The sequence below is a fragment of the Gopherus evgoodei genome, chromosome 2 (genome assembly GCF_007399415.2).
Source record: "Gopherus evgoodei ecotype Sinaloan lineage chromosome 2, rGopEvg1_v1.p, whole genome shotgun sequence".
Taxonomy (NCBI): domain Eukaryota; kingdom Metazoa; phylum Chordata; order Testudines; family Testudinidae; genus Gopherus; species Gopherus evgoodei.
In genome coordinates this window covers 94,097,332-94,113,944 of record NC_044323.1, presented here as the reverse complement: position 1 = coordinate 94,113,944, position 16,613 = coordinate 94,097,332, and the positions used below count along the sequence as shown (strand labels likewise).

General features: G+C 42.6%; 1 protein-coding gene across 1 annotated transcript in view; it reads right to left on the bottom strand.

The window, feature by feature from the left end:
• RALA (RAS like proto-oncogene A) overlaps positions 1 to 1,355 on the bottom strand; it is a 41,737-nt gene extending 40,382 nt beyond the window's left edge. Inside the window, exon 1 of the mRNA XM_030551391.1 lies at positions 1,133 to 1,355. The gene's annotated coding sequence lies outside the window, so the exon portion shown is untranslated. The remainder of the gene's footprint in view (positions 1 to 1,132) is intronic.
• Between the last annotated feature and the right edge of the window lie 15,258 nt (positions 1,356 to 16,613).

Here is a 16,613-nt window from a genome sequence, read left to right as displayed (position 1 = left end):
TGTTGGAATTGGATTTCTGCAGGGATTCAAATATAAAATAAAAATCTCAGTATTTTTGGCTGAAGTTATGCAAATCAGTTCTCAAATACATGCAAGGCTATATATAGATACAAGACTGAATTACTACTAGCCTAATCAGCAAATGGAAATGTAAAGTTTTAGGAATTTAGAAAATGCATTAATATACGTAGTATTCCTTTCTATAGTTGTTATGCAGGGCACTATAATTAAGATCAAGAAAATTAAGATTAACACAACAAAAGAACCACTGGCAATTAAGTTTTTACAGTAAACGGCTCTTAAAGGCAGCCTAAGATTGTGATGAAGACAACACCCTAGAATTCAGTTGCTCTCAGAGATCTCAGTCCTTTTTTTGAAGGCAAGACTAGATACTAGAAAAAAAAAACAACAAAAAGCATTCCTACATGGACAAAATAGGCGCTCTCCATTGTTAGAGCAGAGGTGTGGCCCGCTGTTTAAACACTAGAACAATAAAACTTGAGTAACCCAGGTGGCTGAGCTACAAATACAAGGTTGGCTTAAAGCCATTTTTTAAAACGAGTGAAACAATCAAACTATTAAGGCGTTACAGCAAATACCCATATTTCAGGCAACTCATTTCCAGCCTCATCCGAGCACACGCACACGTCAAACTAACAAGATCAAGGATACGAGTTTCTGGGACAAGGTCCCACCCATTCCCGCAGCGGGCAGCCCAGCACGTTCACGCCAAGCCTGGCCAGGGAGCGCCCAGCTCCGGACGGCAAATGAGAGACGGCGGGCGGGAATGAATGAGCCTCCCCAGCCGGGGCAGCCCCAGCGCGAGATGCGGCAGCCGGGCCGACCGGGAATCCGCTCTGGGAAGTGAGGGGCAGCGCGCCGGCGGCGGGAGGCTTTTAACCTTCAAGGGACGGGAATTTCAGGTCTCGCCCTGCTGGAGGCACCGACCTACCCAGCCCCAGTGACGCGAGCGGGCTGGGACTCGGGGAAACCGCCTGAGGCGCCGCAGCCGGAGTCTCCGAGGAGGGGCCGCGCGGGGTGAAGCCCCGGAGCGAATCTCCCGGGGTCACACACACCGGGAGGGCTCGGTCGGGGGGAAGCTGGGGGGGCGCCCCCCTCCACTCGGACTCACCTGCCTGGCTGTGGTGGCGGCTCTGCTGAGGGGTCTCGCGCCCGCCGCCGCCGCCGCGCTCAGAGACGCGCTGGGCTGAGGGGGGCGGGGGAAGCGTCCGCCCAGCTCCAGAGAGACTCTGGCTCCGCGAAGGGGCTGAGACCAGCACCCGCCACACAGGGCTGTTTCCGGGGGCCGGCCGGGCCCGGGTGGAACCTGCTTCCGGGTAGGGGTGGAGCCAGGCAGGCAGCGACTTCCGGGGGAAACGGGGCACCAGGGCTCAGTGCTCAAAGTGAAACGGCGAGGCCGCGGCCTCTAATAGGCTGGGGCGGAGGGGCGGGGCTATTGGAGGGGCGGAGCCTGAATGGGGACGCGAACGGAAGGGGAGGAGCTAATTCTGCTTGGGGGCGGGGTTTGGGAGGAGCTGGGTAGAAGGGAGCGCGCCCAGGCGCGGGAAGGACTAGGGGCGTGGCTGTGAAGTGGAGGGGCGTGGCTTGTGTTCACACTCTCGCCCTATACGCTGCACTGTGGGGTGAGGAGGAAATCCCACCTCTCCGTTTCTCTCTCCCCCCCCCCCAAATGTTTTCAGCCTTTTAATAACTTTTTGCAAAGAAAAATGTCCCAGTTCAGTGCTGCCTTCCTGGACCTGCAGATGGACTGTCGAATTAGCTCTTCATAGTTTGTGTACTGCCCCCATTCGGCTCAATACAGCGTTAACTCTGGAATAGAATTGTGTCCTGTTGCAATGTCACTGTTATTAATTCATTCTCCCCTGATCTTTTCAACAGAATATACAAACTACTGTGGGGGAGCATCAGTAAAGTTCCACAGTTTCTGCCCACCCCAATCTAACTTCCAACTTCTGAATCTTTTAAATTGCATAAAAGGGTTTTCTGCCCAAACTCTCCACAATGTGCTGGGAGTGAACCCTACTGCTAAGTATAATTTGAGCCCCAAATGTCATATTTTTGTGTGTGTTTTTAAATTATTTTTATCTCAATTCTATTAAAGGTTTCAGACTATATCACAAATTAATTAGAGACAAATAATAAATGTCACATCTGTGAAGTGGTAATAATTGGCTTGTATTATATAATAGTACAAGTATTAACACTTGATCAACACACAGGACTTTGAAAGTGATCGTGCAGTTATTAGAAAATAGCCCTAAACATAAGAAAGTAGAGGGCAATAATAAAAGGAGGGCAGAAGAAGGAAATCCCCAGGTATGCACACTGGGACAAGGGACTTCTCACTGTGAGAATATGAAAGTTTAGGGCATGCTCAGTGTTATCATTAATTGTTGATTGGCATTTGACTTAAGAAGCAGTTAAAAAAAATCCAAGATAGCTTGATAGATAGATGAGAAAAGATAGACAGTAAGAATTCAAAAAGTACAATATGGAGGGAAAAAAGAAAACTGGGAAAAGCATGCATTCCAAGCTCCGAATCCAATCATTCTTAAAGTATTTCCTGCAGGTACTCAGGAAGTCAGCACAGATGTTAACTAGCAGCAACATAGTTTTGGATTAGAACATAGCCTGATTTTCAGTCTGCCCTTAACCGAGCCTCCCCTTTATACATGGCAATAACTTGGACAATTGCACACAAAACAAAACCAACAGGTATCTAGCCTCAGTGACTGCACTGATCACAACTTTGGCAGTTCAGCATAGAAAGAGAGGCGGTCTCTCCTGGAGGCTGGACCCAGGCTATTTAGGGATTTATAGGCCAAAACCAGCCTAGTGGATTTATTTCTTAGTTTTCAAAATGAGATTTCATATCAAAGCTGGATTGTATTTTCTAATGAAAAACTTGTAAATACTAGATATAGCATGACACATCAGCCATCTTGATCAGGTGTAGGGTGCAAATCATCAGCAATCTTCTGGTTCCATTAGTGGATCACTTTTTTAACTGCAGGCATGTAAACTTACTTTATGTGTACATACTTCCATATCTAAGATGCTGGAAGTTACATCATCTGTTCATATTAGTAACTAACTCTCTTGATTTCTTTGTATATTACACATTTAAAGTTAAATTAGATTTCTATTAGAGTGAGTACTGGTGGATTTTTTTAAGATACCCACCTGACTCTGATGATCAGCCAGAAATCTTACTATGGTCAGAACAGGCTTTTCAGGCTTGAGAATTAATCAAGATAACCATGGTCTGTCTATAAACTTCTGTTTAGAAAATAAGGGTCATATCTGAGAAGACCTCAGTTTTTAAACCAAAATTGGTGAAATCTTTCATTATATTGTCATAAAATGTTGAGAACAAAAGTGTGTTTTCAGTGGGTTTTGACATCTGGTGGTGTGTGTGTGTGTGAGAGAGAGAGAGAGAGAGAGAGAGAGAGAGAGAGAGAGACTGGGAGGAACAGGTTGGCAAACATGTCATTAATTTTAAAAAGATTATTATTTTTAGTGAGGGCAAGAAAGACCAGAGCTTTCCTCAAGGGGAAGGAGAAGCAGAGGAAAGATATTCAAAAGACTGAATTTAGGTGCAGTGACAAGGTAAGAAGGAAGGGGTAGTCAGAAGTTGAGATGGTTCTATATTTTGTGGTCACTCAGTGCCCAGTCAGAGCAGAATGATTTACAGTAGCCATGTGAAACACAGGGATAATTGAAGGAGATCACATTTCAGTGTTATAACAATATCTCAGGGGAGCTCCTTATTAACTCCTTAATAACCATATCTTGTACTAATAAACCCTTGCCTTAAACAGAAATTTGTTTCAAAATTAAGAACAGCACAATTTAGTCCCATTACGTAAACACTAAACCCTGTTATATTATCGAAAGTGAGTACCTGGTCTGCATATTTGGCTTATCAAACTGTAATACTTCAGTAGTCTAGTCAGTTCAGGATATCACTGATAATTAGAGCTGGCTAAAAATTTTTGAACATTGTTTCAACAATGGATGCAGAGGATGGTGATGGGAGGGAGATTTGTGCAAAAATAATGAGGGAGGATGTGCAAAAAAAAATTGTTTTTAATATTTTGACCAGCTGTACTGCTTGTTGAATATTTTATAATCATTTAATGCTGCTCTCTGTGCTCACTTTTCTCCACAATGTCAAATCCTAGGCATTTAGCCAGTGTTTGGTCAATCTTTCCCTGGGATATAGCTTCTTTGGCCACCCTGTTTATTATGAGCTAATTTTTGCATCTCCCATAGAGCTTTAGAAAATGCATGGTAGGATATCACAGCATGGGAACATTCCAATGAAGTCATTCTAATAAAATGCTCAATCCTGTGAGTGTGTTCATCCACACAAACTGACTTATCTTTGACCCTGCAAAACTAAATCAGAGAAATCTGATAACCTGGGGCTAAATATCGCCAAATCTATGGAAGATAGAGGAAAACAGATGCAAAACATTCTGCATGTTTCACCCTGGGGAGAAATTCATACATTAGCTGCTGTTTAGGAGTGGGAATAGTAGCAGCATGGAAGGAATAGGAGTATGACCTTCCAGATGGACACAGCCTAGGGATTGCAGGGGATCCCAAGCCTACAGATCTTGGAGCATCTGTATAGAATGCCTGCTCTTTGGTAATGCCAGCCACCCACCTCAACAGGTGGGAAACTTGATGACACTGGCTTCATTTGGGACAGCCCCTGCTGAACAAGGGAGAAGAACACAAGCAGAGGGGACGCAAGGTGTCCCTTCCCTTCAGATTCTCTAGCCACCCATTCACTAGCTTGGGGAGGAAGAGAGCTGATTGGTCCCTTGCCCTTTTTCATTAATTTAAACCCTAGCACAGACCATCTAAAGTCTCTTCTGGCTCTGTTTCAGCAACTCTACCCTCCTTGTCCTGGACTGATAGCCTCAGAGCTGTGTTCTACAGATCACCTATTTTGGGGTCAGAGACAACTTTTTTCTTCCTATGGGGTCAAATTGGCAAAGGCCTAAGAAGTTTTTAATTTTCCTCGCCAGATTCTGGAGGTGCAGTTGAAGTTGAATAGGATTTAATAATTAATGATAGTTCATTGCAGCTTGTGGCCGGTTTCTAGTGTGGTTAAAAGGCTGAAAGGTATGGTTCCCAGAAGTAAAAGACCTGGTATTTCACTGATGGGCCTCAGGGGATGGGGAAGATCTTGTGGTCTTTGGGGCTGAGGTCCCCACTTTAGTACTCCCTGTGCCCCTTGAGTGGCGTGTGGTGGGTGGCAGGACTCAAAATAATGAGCTGAGTCCTAGTGGTAGGATGAGGAGAATCTACCCCAAGTTACATGGTGGGAATCCTGTAACCCCTGAACTTGACCACTTAACATGCCTGGGAGATAAGGTCTGGTGACAGGGTGGGTAGCGCCCCTCCTCTGTGTTAAGTTTAATAAAGTTGCAGTGCACCACTTAAAATGCATCTCTGTGTTTGTTGTTCATATTTGCCACTGTGTCTCTGTCAATATAGCCAAGGTCTTCTCACATGTAACTGTGACTGAGTCAGCGCTGTGCTGTTGTTGGTCCTCTGGTCTGCAACTTTGCACTACCTCCTGTTATGAAGCTGGGAGAAGCTGTGAATCAGATGTTAATGCTGCCTAGAATGTCTGCTCCTTAGTTTCACCATCTCTTTCCAGTCAGCCATGCACCCAGAAATCCCATGGAGCTCCAAATGTCCATTGTCGCTATGAAGGAGCTTCTACCAGTAATGTGAGTCAGTACGGTACACTGCAACTGTTCTCCTCCTTTTGTGTTCCCTTACCCCTCTGGGGGGGATCGATCTAAGTTACGCAACTTCAACTACTTGAATAACGTAACTAAAGTTGACATACCTAGATCGACTTACCGTTGTGTTTTCACCATGGTGAGTCGACTGCTGCCGCTCCCCCGTCAACTCTGTTTGCGCCTCTCATGGTGCTGGAGTACAGGAATCAATGGGAGATCGCTCGGGGGGTCGATTTATCACATCTAGACTAGATAAATCAATCCCCGCTGGATTGATCGCTACCCGCCAATCTGGCGGGTAGTGAAAACATACCCCTAACAGGTAATCATCCACCTTCACTTCATAGAAGGAACAGACCTCTCCCACTGAAGTCAATGGAAATCCCATTTAAGTCAGTGGAAGTCTTTTCATTGATTGTAGTGGGAATTGGATCACTTCTAAAAAAGCAACTATTTTCCCATTAAATAAACATCTATGATTTTATTGACTCTTTTGCCAGTTTGATATAGTCATAGTTCTGCTAGTTGTCAATCATTTGAGATGACAAATGTCATTTTTGTCCTGCAGCCCAAACTAAAAGGTTTTATATTTCATGGTAACAAAACCTATTTCACAATATCCCTTTCCTCTTTCTGATTTAAAACTGAATATTTTTGAAAAGTGGGAAATGTGAGCACAGCTAACTTGCCATCTGGTCACACATTAACAGTGATTGTACTTCTCTGGTTCATTAAACATTGGCATGCATGCAAAACACAAGATAAGAGTTTACTGCAGTTCTAAAACACAGACAGAATCTTCAAGGAAAACATAGAGCTTCCATATTTCCCACTGAATTCAGCATCCCATTCTAACATATAACTCCACTTTAAACTAGATTTATATATCAATTAATCTGCCCTTATATGCTTTTACAAAACAAATATTTTTCACTATTTATGTTTGTTTAATTTTTGCATTTCACTCAGTTTATAAAATGAAAATAGATTAGTCAATTTTACATTTGCTTAGAGTCATTTAATAATAAATTTCACTTTCAGGTTCTCATGCAAATGTGGGATTGCAAAGGCTTCAGTGGAACACTTATTGAGTTGTTTGTTTGTTAAATTGTTCCACTGGGATTTTAAAAAAATGTCATGGAAATATTTCTCTTGGTGCTAGGTTTTGTAAGAACTTATTTCTATAAAACCAAGGGCCTGATTCTCACCTACCTTGAACCTGCATAATTATTTACACCTGTGCTAGGGGAGTGTAAAAATAAACTTTCTAACATAAGATCAACAAAAATATTTCTGTGAAAGTCTATTAAAATTCTCTGGACCAGTTTAAAACACAAGGTGCAAAGCAGTAAGAATCAGGTCCTGCCTGTCTTTACAGCTGTGAACTAGGATTTCTAGGCATGTGGCAATTGTCTGTTTTTGTCTCCCAGCACATGTACTAGCATGTATGTGTGTGTACAAAATGTTCATGGAAATGTTTAGTGTGTTACTAACCACAGACTTAGACAATTTTATATTTGTCAGGTCTGGTGTTGCATAATAATTTAAACAGTAAGAATGCTACACTGAGAACTTCAGTTATTTTAAATAATTTGATACTATGCAGTATAAAGATCATGCCATAGTGCCTGTGATAAGCCCTGCTGTGCTATTCGAGTACAGAATTCAAAATCCAAAGCCGCAAAAGCTTTTCTCTTTCAATTTATCTTTGTATTATAATACACAGTATATATACACACACAAAATATATATAATTTAAGACTGTAATTTTAGCTCAGGGTTCTGGTGACATACATGAATGAGCCACTCTCATCAGAAAATGCAGTCTGTGCAGCTTTACCATGCAAGAAATGCCAATTTTCCCTGTAAGATTTCAATAAATCGATCAGGGTTGAGTAGATTCCATTTATCTAGGGAGCAAAAATAGAAAGAGGACAGAGTCACTGACTGCTTTTGAGAGCAACCTCCTATTCCAGCAGAAAATGTATATGCTGGGGATCTGCTGTGAGTCTGTGGGTGGGCAGGCATTCCCACTGGAAGGTATTGCTGAACTGCAATCACTATGAGGGTGGTAGTATTTTCTATGTATGAATTGCTTTTCCTCTTTTAAGACTGTGCACAATTATATTAAGTTTAACATACCTTTTATATTTAAAGTAATAAATGTGTAGGAGGAGGTTTGCTTGCAGATTGACACCTTAAGCAACAGTATTGAAGGAAATAAACCACAAATCTCAAGGACTGTGTGTTCTGAAGCAGTCTTACCCAATGTAAATGGCTAGAAAGTTTCATCTTCCTCTGTCCAGTATTAGGCATTAATAATAATAAATCAAAATATTGCTTGTATAGCTATGAACATTTTAAAATATTTTTTAACAATGTAACAGTGAGAGAGGCAACATGGCCTAGTGGATAATGCATTACAATGGAACTCAAGTGATCTCATTTCTGTTGTCTGGCTCAGATGTGGGATCTTGACAAGTCACTTCAGAGGTCTTTAGGTGGCTAACTCCTGTTGAAATTAATAGATGTTAGCACCTAAATACCTTACAGGATCTTGGCCTTCATCTCTCTGGGCTTCTGTTTCCCTTCGCTCCCTTTCTCTGACTTATCTATTTAGAGTGTAAGCCCTTTAGGGCAGGGATGGTCTCTTATGCTTTTGCACTGCACCAGGTACAACGGGATCTGGATATCAATCAATTGGGGTGCTACTGATATGCAAACAAATAATAAAGATTAGATATGTTCAGGATGCAAAATTCAGGTCCAGATTGTGAACATCTCAAATCTATGTGGTGGTATTACTGTAATAAATTGCAGAGTAATGAGATAAACTTCATTTATCATCTGTACTCTGCCCAGTAATCTCTCTCTGCTGTATAACTTCTAGCATTCCAAAACTTCAGTTACACTTCAAATAAAAGCCATTTTTCTTGTCCCAAAATGTTTTCTTCTTTGAGTGTATTGAGAAGCTCAGAAGCCTGAGACGCAGTGTAAAATAATTAGTTCAGGAGTACTGGCTGGTTTAAAGTCAGATATTTCATGAATCATCAGGGCTAGGAAGGGTAGTTTCATCTTACTAGATTGTCAGGAATCCTGTACTTTCAATGGGATATAGCTCTTGACAGACTGTGAGAAATCTGAACATAGAAATTGCAACATTATTATGACTATAAAAGCTATTTGAGAAAATGTTATGAGTTTCTGGAAAGATATTAGTTAATAGTTACTTTGTAAGTTTATAGCACATAGAGATGATGTGACAGTAAGTATGGTATAAAGATTTTACTGGTACTGGTTTGGAGTGACCTACATTACTCACTCATGGCTTCATCACACCTGAATAATATGTCCATCCCAAAACTATACCAATAACACTTTTATACACATCACATACAGTTTCTCTTCTTCTCTGCATATAGAGAGAAAGAGAGAGAGGATCCTAGTCAAGTTCAACCGGAACATTTCAGCCCAACATAGCTTAAGTCCACAGGCTTAAAGTAGACCCTCGGTCCTTTCAGCTGTCCCTTTTCTACCATGATAATACCATAAAAATATGGTAAATAAAATAGATACATGTTTCTGCTCTTAAATTTGTAATTATTTTCTTGCATTTCTTTTTTCTTTCCTTTCTATTGCTGTATTTTCTCTTCTCTATATTCCATTTTTTCCTCTTCTTCCTATTCATGTTTTAACTCTATCACTAATTATTTTACATCCTTTTCCCTTGTGTTAGTCCATTATTTTTCACCAGCTACTTTTTTCTTCCTTCATGTCTTCCTATTCTAGTGTGCCCTAGTGGATTGAGTACTGGATTTAATCTTAAAAGCTAGATTCAGGACTTACCTCTGGGGCAAGTCATTTTTCCCTCCTGTACCTTAATTTCCTCATCTGTAAAATGGGAATAATGATACTGACCTCTGAAAGCTACAGATGAAAAGCACCATGTATTCTGTAAGTTTCACCACCATGCCTCCTTCCCTCTATCTCCCAAGTGATCTCTATCCCTCCTACCTATTGCCCTGCCTGAATTTCCATCTCAGCTGTCCCTTGATTTCCCATTTATTTTCTCTTCCAGATGTAACATTTTCAATTTGGACCTAAAATATATCCTTGTAATTTTAATTCTGTTCAATTCTGCACAAATACCTTAATCTGAGCCTGACTGCATGCCTATTGCATTTAACTGGAGTTAATCCATGGACTTCAGTGGTTGTTGGATCAGGCCATTTGTGAGTAGTTCCACTGATTTCAAATTAATAAGGTACATGAATACAAAGCGATAGAATCTGGCCCTTAATTAAATTCTGTAGTAAAGGTTAGAAGGATGGGAGATTGGGGGATGAGCAAGAAAATAGTTCCTGTACCAGTAATCAGTCATTCCCGTGGCCCCTAAAGCCTTGCCAAAGAAAACTGTGTGTGTATGTGTATGTGTGTGTATATATATATAATGATATATATATAATGAAGCCTGGCCATGTTCACTCATGAGGTTATTCACACCAGAGTCTGGAGACGAATTATGGCTGTTGCCCGTCAACATGGGAAAGGCGATCCAAGCAATGAATACCCGGGGACAGTAATGCTGCCATACAGGAATGTTTGACACTTCCCAATTATTCCCAGACTGAAAAATATGTCTATTAGATAAACTAGTGTAATTTCATTTTTACATTCATGATCATTTGCCACAAAACTATTTTTGTCCCATGTCTGTCTATAAAGCCTTAGCGTTCCAATAGATGGGATTGTGTGATAATGATGGGTGAGAGAAAAGCAGCCAAAGCTTAGCAGAGTTAAGTGGCTCACACTGTAGACTTAGAGTGCTAAGAGGCTGATTCTATAAGTTATGAAGTGAAATTGAATCCATCCGCCTATATAGTTTGAGTGAAATGAAATATAGGCACTGAGATTTTGATACTCGGAAAAAGCCCTTTTCTCATGTACAAAGTACTTATATCTGTAATTGTAGATATGAGGTAGTGAGTAAATGGAAGATTAAAAGCTACAGTGTAATGTTTATGGCCTTTAGCCATAAAGGTCTAGGCTGTGACCTTGTTCTTGAAAGCTAAGCAGGGTTGAGTTTAACTAGTGCTAAAATGGAAGACTGGCCAGGCTATGTTAGGAAATGCTGTTGGTTGTTCAGTAGTTTTGGTGGATATTGACCAGTGCTCCAGCAAGATGCTAGAGGGCATTATTCTGTCTTTTGAATGATATTTAAAACTAGGTTCTAACCATTTCTGATTATGTTATGTTCCATGGCACTTTTTGAAAGAATAGGGTGTTAACCTTTATATCCTGGCCAAATATCAGTTCAGGCAATCATATTTTGCATACCTAAATTTCTTCTGTAGTTTCAAATGTACACAGTGACTTTTACCCACTGTCCTAAATTATTTATGTAAAGTTACTGTGCAGCTTTTGTATTCCAATCTATCACTATCCAACTGAGGACTTACATATAGAAAGAGCTTTTTCCTCTCATGGGAAAAGAACTGAGAAAGTATTTGAACAAGCCTGATAAGAAATGTGTTACTGAGTTATTGTTTATGTGTAAGATTCATATGCAAAGTTTCTATATTTGGCATATTATTAATAGAAAAACAAACAATCCACTACCATTATATTACAAAAAATGAAAATCTCCAAACCTTTTCCAAATTGCTCTTATTAAAAATATTGTTGAGTGTGAACAAGGGGCCAAACTTTGTCCCTATTGCACAGTCACAAATCTGGAGTAATTTCACAGAAACCAATAGTTATTTTGGATTCATGCTGGTGTATCGACTGAGAATGTGTATTGATCCTTTTGCAGAAAACAAGAACAAGGGGACATTCAATGAAATGGGAAAACTACGGTAATACATTCAAACCTGATAAAAGAAAGTACTTTTTCATTGGATGCACAATTATCCTGTGAAACTCATTGTCCCAAGAGATCAAGGCCAGGAACTTAGCAGGATTTGGAAAAGTATAACAAGACTAACCAGAGTAACAACCTTATCTCTCTCATATTCTGGGATCAACATGGCTACAACAACACAGCAAACAGAGTAATAATAGTAATTACTAATTTATAAAAGAGCTCTGGAAGAGATATAAACCACAAGCTTTGAGGAATAAACCAACTTCTAACTATTCAGATTTAGGACGATACTTTCCTTGCTGGGAAGTTATTCCACAATTACTCGCTGCAAGGTTTCTTCATCAGAAGCTGCTGGTACCTACCACAGTAGGAGACAGGTTAGACTAGATGGGGGCCTACTGCTGTGATCTGGTATGGCGATTCCAATCATGTCATGTACTTAGAATAGAGTTTGGCCTGCTGCCTTTAATTTTTTTAATGACACAGCTTAATCATTTAATTTTTTGTAATTCTATAACTGGCTTCTTTTTAATTATTTAACATTTCTAACTCTGCTCTTCCATATAACTTGATACAATAGTTCTGTACATTTCTGAACAGTAGCTTTATGTGAGGAGCTTTCAATCAATATATAAGCTCCCCTTACTCATGTATAATGGTAGCGCACATTATTATTTTTATGTAGCCAAGCAGAGAAGCACCGAGACAAACAGCATCCCTACAAAGGTTGGCAACAAGACATCCATATTCAGGCAGCACAAAATATAATATCTAAATAAAGTGATGAAAATTCAAACCCAGTAGAAAAGATTCTTTTATCCTCTTTTACAAAAATGTCTAAAGTGAATTTTAAGCTTATGAACAGTGCTAGACTGAGAGCACTGGAGGCTTATATTCCTCAGCTGCTACCAGAGAAGACAAGCAGCACAAGCCTTCTCACTATATTTTGAAGGCATTCTCTTTTACAGGGTGAGAGGGCAATTCACTCTGCATGCTCATTCAAGGCCTGATCAAATCCCATCAAAGTCAATGGAAAAATTCTCTTAACTTCAGGGGGCTTTGGATCAGGCCCAGGAGCCTTGGCCTCTCTGATGAAAATTATCACTGAAGTACTCAGTACTGCTAATTGTTGTGGTGTATTATGTGATGTACATCTATGTTCAGTAGAATTAGATTGAGATTTCAACTCATTTCACTTAGGCCATCAAACAGTTCTTGTAGGAAGCCTGCTTTTCAGTAAGAAATTCAGACAAATCTGAGCCAAAGAATGATTTCTCTGTAATTGTTGAAAAAAAAATTGGCAGCATTTTTCCAACAGATGCCCTATTTTTCACAGGTAAAGCTGGCAATTATATTGGAAGTCACTTCAAAAATTTTCAAACTGTAGCTCTTCAGAGGCTGAGACTAAAGTATACCTAATAAAAGAGTACAATTGGGTGGCTGGGCATACACTTAATTACATCTTCAGCATAACTGAGCACCTCATTTTGCAAACTGTGACTTAAGCATGTAACTTCATCCTACTGCATGCTTAAAATACATTTGTTTGTATTCTGTGGTTCTGGGCACCTGTATTTGTGGGATAAGGCCTTGATTTTCAAAGGTTTGTCCCACTTCCCACAAGACAATTAGGCCCCAATCATAGGCATATTTTGACTCCTGTATTGGAGGGGGAAGGGGAGTTCCAGTCAGGTCAAAGGAGCCGCATGTGGGTGAGGGCAAATTCCAAGCCACCTCAATGCTTGCAGTTTTGGGGGAGGAATGCCCCCCTGCCACCTCCAAACTAGGCCCATGGCCCTGATCCTGCAAATGCTTACTGCATAACTTGGAGTTATTCTACTGAAGTCAATCGGACTGTTCACATCCTACTCATGCACTTAAGTGTTTGCAGGACCAGTACCTTTTTATGTTATGAGTCTGACTTCACAGTATGAGTGGTGATAATGGTGTGAAGGCATTGTTCAAAACAAACAAAAGAACAAGGCAAATAGTACCATACATCTAAACAATACCATACAATGTAGACAAGAGACCTTCAGGCAGTCCTGCATTCCTTCCAGTGTTGGGCTGCCCTTCAGAGCAAAGACTCCATAACTCCTCCGTTTAGGGATGAAGTTTAAGGACAGTGCTTGAGATTAAACCTGGTGTTAGGGGACCACAGCCCATCCCTTGTGCTCTATGTGGGCGTGGTGCGGGTCCTTGAGGCCCACAGAGGAAGTATGAAGAGAAATAGTGGAAGCTGGCCTGGGGAACAGCCACTGGGCCACAAATCCAGTGGCAGTTGGACACCATGCAAATAGCATGGAAGGTTACATCCTATACTCCAGCTCCTAGACTGGAAGGTCAGCTCTGGTGTGGGAGTTTAACTGCTTTATTATGAATTCCTCCCCCATCTGTTTATATAGTCTCCCTCCTGGGGTGCAAAAGGATGGGAGACAGTACTTTCCCTGGGGAACTGAAATTAGAGGGGGTATTCAAATTTACAGGGAGGGGTTGGAAAATGACTAAACTGGGAAGGTGTATAGGAAAATCCTTGAGTGGGAGGGAGATGGGGTGTTGCAGGGAGTGTTGCAATCTCTGTTATCTCGGGATGGAAACAATAGGACGGATAAGCTTTTGCTTTGTGTCTCTTCTCCTAAGCCTGGGCTAAGGGGCGAGCACTTTGCTGTCATAAGTTTCCGTTTCCCCCTTCTGAGGGATGGAGTAGGTAGGTGGGAGGGGATTTTGCCGTGTGTTAGGTTCTCTCTCGGGAAGGGGCGGGGATAGGGTTTTACTGTGTGTGTGAATGAGACATTTAAAATCTCCCTCGGTCAGCTTGTCTGCGCTACTGGACAGAGCAGCAGCCCCTGGCTTGGGGGAAAGTTCTTGCTCGGGCTACGCTGGGTGTGGGGGAGACTCACGGGCTCTTCAGGTGCCCTCTGGTTCCGGCTCATTAGGAAGCATTTCCAGTGAATGGGCCACAGTTGCTGCTGCAAGTATCCGGGGGGGGGGAGCGCCAGCGGCTGAGCACCCATCCCAGCAAACAGCCTGGAGATGCAGAGGATGCAGCATCTCCCCAGTCCCAAGGAGAGGAGCGAGCAGGTGTCCCTCTGCTCCTGGCCCCAGCCAGGTTCCTGCGGCAGTGAGGCAGGGTCCCAGGAGGCTGGTAAATGAGGATGGCCCGGGGGCAAGGTGGCTCTGAGAGGAAGGCGCAGCAGGGCTGAGGCTCTGGTCGCTCCTGAGGCTGGGGCTTTTACAGCTCCGCGGAGTTGAACAGACAGGGAAGATGTGGTTGTCTTGTTTACCCGCAAACTACTTCCGCATGTTAGGTACTTGGGATCTGAGCTCCTGCTTGCCCCCAGCCTCTCCGAGCTGACCAAACACCCCCCTCCAGTCCGGGCCGCTTGTATTCTGTGGGTACATTGCACATCCTGCCCCAGATCCCTCCCACGTGCGTAGTGTGCTTGCACTGAATGCAGTGGGGGCAGGCAGCTGTGCGCAGCGGCATCATGCACAACTAGGAAAGCTGTGTGTAAAAAGCCCCTCTGATGTGCCCCCTCTATTATCCCCACCTGTGAGCTGGTGGGGGAAGAGGAATTTCCTCCCTTCTGATATTATTCTAGAAAGTTTGCAATGTGGCTATGAGCTCAATCAGTTAGGATGAGCGGAAGATACTCCCCTCTCCAACTACTGGGAGTGACTTTTACTCTTTTTGTGTTTGGAATGCTCCTGGTTGCACCAAGTGACATTTATTGTCAGGGTAGCTCCTAGACCTTCCTGCCTGGGCTCTGTTTCCCACCACTGATCCCCATCTAGTGCCACAGAGGTGGAGCCAGTTTGAATGCTTCCTATACCCATTTCATAATCTACAGGTGGACCTAATTAATGCTAAAGTGATCAGTGTGGGGTCAGGTATCAGCTCGCGGTTGGGGCAGCTACTGTTGCCCTGCTTCTCCCCTGGTCAGACAGACCCCTCCTGTTGTCTCCCTGGCTGTTGTTTGAAGCGCCCTGGTGGCCTGCTCTCCAGAGAGGAATGAGTGACCCCACCATTGCTACCATCCTTGGGTCTCCTGGCTAGTTGGTTAGCTGGCTGCAGCTGCTTCTCAGCTGCTGGCGGTGTCCTGGAGGACGAAGGGGAGCTGTGTATGGAGCTGCTGCAGGACATTGTGGAAGGGGATACTATTACTGGACTGAGTGATTGTATCTTCTCTGTTCCTGTGGTGGTGACTGCTGCTTTGTTGTGTGTGGGGGCGGGGGGGGAGTGACTGAGGGTGCCAAGTCTACACTGGTACCCTGGCCTGACTTCATAGAGGACCCCTCTCCTCTATACCCATCCCCTTGAACTCCGTGCCTGGTCAAGAGGTGTAGCATTGTGGTGGCTTAACTGCAGGGGCCCTGATCTCAGTCTGGTTCCTGCGCTTGGTCCTGATCCTGTTCCTGTTGCAGTTTCCACCCCTCCTCTTCGCATGTCACTACCGGCCCCGGGGTTGTCTTGTCTCCTTTTTCCATTGACAGCCCCCAAGAGGTGGTTTTTGTTTTCCCTTATCCATGACTGTCAGGGACTGCCTTTCTCCCTCTGCTGCTGCCCCTTGTGCCAGGTATCAAGACAGGGTCTGCCCCCTGTTTGCCCATCTCTGTAGGCTAATTAAGTCTTCAATAAGCTCCATGTCGGCATGAGGTTCTGTCCACGTGGAAGTGAAGTCTACATTTGCTTGCACAAAAAAATGTAGAAAAACAAAGCTAACACACAGAAATGCACCCTGAGAAATGTCAACACTGCCTATTATGATTAAATTATTGTATACAAAATTCAGATCCATCTTTCCTCTGTTTCCTTACTTGAAGTGCAACATCTGTGAACTTATCTATACAGTTTAAGTAGAATAGGTATAATGAACAACCCATTTTCTTTTTACTGATAAAGTAACCTGTAAAATACAGTATTGCATGTTAGAAAATTTCAAAATATTTTCCAGATCCTG